The 6,890-nt window shown below is 34.0% G+C and overlaps 1 pseudogene; it reads left to right on the top strand.

Moving 5' to 3' along the window:
* Positions 1-221: 221 nt before the first annotated feature.
* On the top strand, positions 222-1,102 carry LOC100579690 (annotated as a pseudogene).
* Positions 1,103-6,890: the final 5,788 nt, after the last annotated feature.

The raw sequence follows: 6,890 nt of genomic DNA, 5'->3' as shown, positions 1-6,890 counted from the left end.
TTACCCTCTATAAAATGTCAAGGGTGCTCTTGTGCACATCTCAGTTTCTCCTTAGGCAAAACCTTAAAGTCAACTATTCCAAATTGAATCTTGTGCTGTACATTTACTTATGACATTTGCTATATTTTTGGACCCTGTCTGTATTATGATCTATAAAAAGGATCAAGAGTCCTTCCAGAAATAAGAAATGAACCACTAGAATATATATTGTCCCCACTGGGATGATCGTCAATGTATGGTACTCTGTGAACGGTGAGAGGCTGGGCACCCACGTGGACCATACAGGAGCTGTGTCCTGCATGGACAGTGACTGGGACACCAAGCATGTCCTCACTGGCTCAGTTGACAACAGCTGTCATCTCTGGGACAGGGAAGCAGTTGGCCCTACTCAAAACTGATTTAGCTGTCCAGACCTGTGGCAAGGACTTTGGGAACAATATCACTATATTCTCTACAGACAAGCAGATGGGGACCAGTGCTTTGTGAGCTTCTTTTATCTGCAAGACCTAAGCCAGATTGACAGCAATGAGACATACATGAAAATCCTTTACAATGACTATAATATCACCAGTGATTTTTGAGGACCCCCCCAAGGGGAGTGCATCATCACAGGCCATAAGAGTGGAGTGTCCAACCAGTATAATGCCAAATCTGGAGAGGTATTGGTGAGTGTTAAATAGCACTCCTAGAAGATCAGTGACATCCAGTTATCCAGGGACATGACCATGTTTGTCACTGCAACCAAGGACAACACAGCCAAGTTCTTTGATTCTACAATTCTTGAACATCAAGATACTTTCTGGACAGAACACCTCATCAACTCAGATGCCCTTTCCCCAACTATAGTGACCATGTGATACTGGGTAACAGACAGAAAGCCATGGATGTAACTACAACCTCCAGCAGAACTGGCAGGTTTGAGCCCAGGTTCTTCCATTTGGCCTTGGAAAAATAGTTTGGAAGAGTCAAGAGTTACTTCACAACTGTCAACAGGGTTGCCTTCCCTTCAAATTGCAAGAGATACAGCAGCAGCAGTGAAGATGGTTATGTCCATATTCATTGTTTAGGCCCACAGTACTTGGAATTTGAGCTTGAGGATTAAGAAGCTGGATCTCTTTGGGAGGCCGAGGTGGGTGGATCACGAGGTCAGGAGATCGAGACCATCCTGGCTAACACAGTGAAACCCCATCTCTACTAAAAATACAAAAAATTAGCCCGGCAAGGTGGTGGGCACCTGTAGTCCCAGCTACTCGGGAGCCTGAGGCAGGAGAATGGCGTGAACCCAAGAGGCAGAGCTTGCAGTGAGCCGAGATGAGATGATGCCACTGCACTCCAGCCTGGGCAACAGAGCGAGACTCTGTCTCAAAAAAAAAAGAAAAAAGAAGCTGGATCTACATACAGACCAGGAAGTCTTCTTAAGAAAGTTTTGAACCCTAAGAAATAAATTAGTTTGGTAATAAACAATGATGAAATTTATAGTGCTTTTCATTTTGGACTTGGGACTGGTTATAAAAGTATATGATATAAGAAAAAACCTGTCACCTCTATATTTGAAAACAAATTTATTCTGCTCAATTGCAAGTAAACGCAAAAGCTCAGTAATTACTGTGCAAACACATGTTTATGACTCATCTTCATCAAATTATTTTCTCTTGATTTATCATCCCCATACCTTGTATATTTCAGGAAATTATGAGTATAAAAACCTACATAACCTGAAATTTTTTAAACTCGAAAATATCAAAAATTGCAATTTTTCTTTGTTTTCCTTTTACAGCATTAATACATCTTCATGATTAAATCTGTGTTCAAACTAATTATCTGACAAAGTTTGTAGAGTATCTCTGGAATACTCTGGAATATTTTGCATAGCTATCTTAAGTTCTCTTTAAAAACAAATTTTGAGAATTTTAAATAATTATTACTAACATTTAAATGTTTTCTTTTTCAGTGAGTGTGGTTGTTAACAACAGGAAAATGGTAAAGAGTTTAAAATAAGAAGCAAAGTGATCAGGCACAGTAGCTCATGCCCATAATCCCAGCATTTCAGGAAGCTAAAGCAGGAGGATCACTTGATCTCAGGAGTTTACCAGCTTGGGCAACAAGGGAGACCCCCATCTCTACACAAAATTTAAAAATCAGCTGTGCAGGAGGTGCATGCCTGTTGTCTCAGCTCCCAGGAAAGCTGAGGTAGGAGGGTCGCTTTAGCCTGGGAGTTTGAGACTGCAGTGAGCTGTGATTGAGCACCGCACTCCAACATGAGTAAGCCCTGACTCATAAATAAATAAATAAATAAATAAGAATTAAAAGGACACAAGTTTTATTAAATAAGACAAGCAAGTCTTAAAGGATTTACTACTTTTTCTTTGCATTATATATAGAACTGAAAGGAAATATATAGAGGTCTTCAGGAATGCTGATTTACATTTTATTTACACAGCACATCTTATGTACTGCAAATGCTTGTAGAATAAATTTTTTTAAGTGAATGAAAGTGTCAAAAGTGTTATATTGGCACAAAATTGTTCTGAGTTAACTCTGTCCTAAATTTTCTGAGCACACACTGAATACCACTGAAAATGCTGCAGTCTCCTAAAGCAACTTGCTCTAAACTCTAATTAGAATATACCTCCTGAGATTTACTTTAATATGATTTTTCATGACCACTTGATAGACAATGATAAGAACTGTGATTGCCCTTTCATAATAACACTCCTTCAAACTCATGGTCTTAGTGTATTCCCTATAATAGACATCTCAGTCTATACTCTTGAATCTCTAAGTAGAGGTCTGGAATAGCACCCTCCCTCCTAAACTAATTGATAGGTCTGAATATATGAAAATTCTCTGAAGAATGCACTCTGTGTATTCTACTGATCCTGTGGAAAGAGCCCTGTGTCTCGGTTTAATGGCCAACACTGGAAATAAATGCTGCTAATTTAATATCTGTGATATATTATTATTTTGTCTCATCTGTTAGGAAATTTTCAAGGGAAATTTCCTGAATAGTTATACACTTCAGAAAATGGGCAATTTGAGAAGTACATTTTTAAGAAATTTATTGTAAAATCTGCCTATAATACTATCAAAAAAACATTCATTTAAGAAATTATCAAAATTGCAATGTTGACATAATTGGAGCAAAAGCAGCTGATTTGACTTGATTTTTGAACTTTAAATCTCTAATTACTGTCTAATCCTATATTACAGCCTTACAAAGTTCTCAGATCCATTTTTTTCATGATGAAGAACAGTAAACGGTATCCTTGACACATGTTTACTTTTTATAAACTGTAAGGATCCTAACACATATCCAGTCAGGATTCTTCCCTGTGCTTGGTTTGATAAAAATGAAGCCTCTATATCTGTGATAAATACAAATTTAGGAAGCCCAATCATCAGCATGAGGCTTTTCATAATATTCTTGAGTTTCTAGGTTTTCAGAGTCAATTAAACCTTAGGAATATTTAAGAGTAAAGTTATATATGATAATAGTAATATACATGTAATTTTATAAATCATATTACATATTAGCCAAATCACTGGCATTAAGCCACAAATAAATAAGAAAATACGTTATTTCTTGTCCCAAATGTATTTTCAGTGAGGTAAAATAAAACACCTATATTAAATTATTATAGTAGTAAAAGAATTTATTGCTTGTAACAACAACAACAAAAAACTGAACTACAGTCAAATATACTATGTAGTTCTAGCAACTTCATAGTTTCTTGTCTAGAGTATTATATAAATACCATAGAATTTTATTCAAGAATGAAACCAATGTATCTCTGTTAGATTCAACTTACATCTATTTCCTGAGTTTATGCATTTAGTAATTTATCCAGCAAATATTTATTGACCATTTATTATATGCAGAAAAAAATAAAAACTTGTGATTCAATCTTTTCTACATCTATGCATTAATTGACTTGCCTATTACTTAGGAAGAGTATTACCAGTCTTTCCAAGCTGATATGATTTCTTACCCAAAGAACTGCCCGTCTATGCCAATATGTATATTTACTATATTTTCTTATAGTCTGACTTAAATTACCTCTAGAAATTCTAATTCAAAATAGAAAACACTTACATGTGCAGAGTTTCACAACAAACTTTAGAAGTACATAAAGAATTTTCAAAGTGAAACAGAAAGCAACATACATCTATAGAACAGCTATAGAATAGTGTATAGCCCCTATATTATGTATCAAATATTACATAACATGTATAGAATATTATTTTCTTTGGGAAGCTATAGCCAGCATCCTATCCATCCTTAATGTCTTTGTCAAAGCCTTTTTTGGTAATAATCATTGTGCAAATAGAATTTTTATAATGACAAGAGGTTATCCACAATACTTAGGCCAAGGGTTGTCCTGAGAGACGTAACCTAAAACTGGAAAACTCAAAGGTATTGAGAACTAAATTATGACTATTTCTCGCTGTCTTCCTTTTCTCCCCCTCTCCTCTTTCCACGTTTCTCTTGGCATCCCTGTGTTATTCTCTTTACTTGTTAATACACTTTAAAGAAAGTTCCTTCTGCAGCCAAACTGACTCATTTATGTTCAAGGAAAGATCCCAGTCAAATATTTTTCAGGATGTAAGATTATGGGGTATAAACATGGCCAACAAGGACCATCAATGTGGGAAGTGAGAGGACACAGTGCCATTTTTGAGAAAAGAAGGAATCATCATGGGGTAAGTATCCGCACAAAAAGTGGCTATTATGGTTATCAACATTACATTTTATAGATCTTAAGGTCTTTTTCATTTTATATAAAATGTCTTTCTCTAGTTTAATTACAACAGGAAGACAAAAATACGTTAATTTTACAGTGAATCTCCCAGAATTTAATCAGGGACCATGTAATTTCAAGTGATTTCCAAAATATTTTAAAAATGACAAAATCGTTGTCAAATGGTCTGAAAATTACACAGCATGATAAAAAATATTAATAAATATATAAAAAATATAAACGAATATATTAAAATAAAAACAAGGAATATATATTTATAGCAAAATATTTAAATTCTACATTTTTTAGACTGCTAAGAAAACATTAATAGAATAAGCAAGTGACATGGAAAGATAACTTATGAAAAGAAAATATAATTAATAAACATAATTTTTTCACTTATTATAATTTATAAAACTGTTTTCACTGTAGGGATAGAGTTGGTCTGCTGCCCAGTTGTTAGAGCCATGTGTCCACAAAAGTTCTGCCCTAAATGAGTCATGACGACTTGCTATTATTTGACATGAAAAAAAGTAGAATTTTTCAAATGCAGTGTGACTGCAATATTTTGCTTTAGCCTGCATTATATATTCATCAAACCAAGATAATAGACTTGCATTCCATTCTAATTCCTCTAAAAATGCATTGTCTTTATATTTTCCAGCTTATGCAACAACAAAAAAGCTTTGGCTTTGTGTTCATTTTGGAAAAATAGAAACAATTTATTGGAATGACATTTTTAAGCATTACACATTAAAAAAACAGTTCTGATTATTTTATTTTCAGTAATGACTGAACTCTTAGCGATATTCTAGCTCATATTGCCCATATCATTTTTTTGATGGGACATAGAGAAACCAAGGAGTAGCTATCAGATTCTGTGAGATTTGCATGATCAATGCATATATTTATTATTTTTATTTATAAAATTGGAATCTTCTATTTATAGTATATTTATATTATATTTCTTCACATGTATATTTTAATTGTATTTTCTCTAGTGAGAGTTTAAAGACAAGAAAGACTTGGCAAAATCATTTTTTAAGTGTGATTTTCCAAGGTTCAGTCAGACAAAAAATATTTAGTATGAGTGCTCACGATAAGGATAGACATTAGACCAATTGCTGGATATATAAACGTGACAAAGAATCTTATAATGTAGTAAGAATCTTATAATGTAGTAAGAAGACAGACAAATAAAATCAAAATTTTGTAAAGGTAAACAAGACAACAAAAGTATATTATGGTAAAAAGCTAAGAGGAGGAGCTATTGGACTTTGAAGGAAGAGTTCTTTCAAGGAAATAGGGACACATGTGTTAGAGAAGATGATGCTTGAACTGAATTTTGCCAGCCATCTCATTTGGATAATCAAATGTGTGTGTGTGTGTGTGTGTTGTGTGTGTATAATTTTCTTCTGCGAATATCAACTATCTTTAAGAGTGAAGAATCTGTTAGTGACAATGTAAACTCAGAAACCAAGTGTAGCATATTAATCCTGGGTATGTGAAACCTAATGTGCACCTTGATAAATTGCATATTAATCCTGGGTATGTGAAACCTAATGTGCACCTTGATAAATGATCTAGGTTAATCAATAGCACCATTTAGAGAATATAAATATTATTTTTTAAAACTTTTAATATATGAATTAGCTGCCCTGGCCACAGTCACATGGAGTTCAATGATCAGTCAGCATTAAATACTAGCAGAATAATAAAATGAGTGATAAACTTTCCAGATGAAATTTCTTCATAAGTAGAGTCATGGAAATACTGCATACATTGCAAAAAAAAGTATAGAAATATTAATTTCCCAAAATATTTGGAAGTATGAATTCTCTTGAAAAGAAAAGGGAACTGAACTTGAGACTTCTGTTTAACCAATGATTGATACACTGGTCAAAATTTTCATCAGCCTTTATGACTGGAAGATTGAACACTGATTTGTAAGATGCCACCTATGTGTCTCTCAGTGGGTGCCTACAATGGCTTACTTTGTGTTTCAGAGTTATATCTTTTTCAGATTAACTAGATTATTCAGATTAACTAGATTTCTCAGATTATCTAGAACACGATCTCCAAATCAACGTGAGACAAGCTGAAGCACATTCACTTGCCAATCAGGTATCAAAAGAAACAGCAGATTATAAG

Source organism: Nomascus leucogenys, chromosome 13 (genome assembly GCF_006542625.1).
Source record: "Nomascus leucogenys isolate Asia chromosome 13, Asia_NLE_v1, whole genome shotgun sequence".
In the NCBI taxonomy this organism is placed as follows: Eukaryota; Metazoa; Chordata; class Mammalia; order Primates; family Hylobatidae; genus Nomascus; species Nomascus leucogenys.
This window is presented reverse-complemented; position numbering and strand designations above follow the sequence as displayed.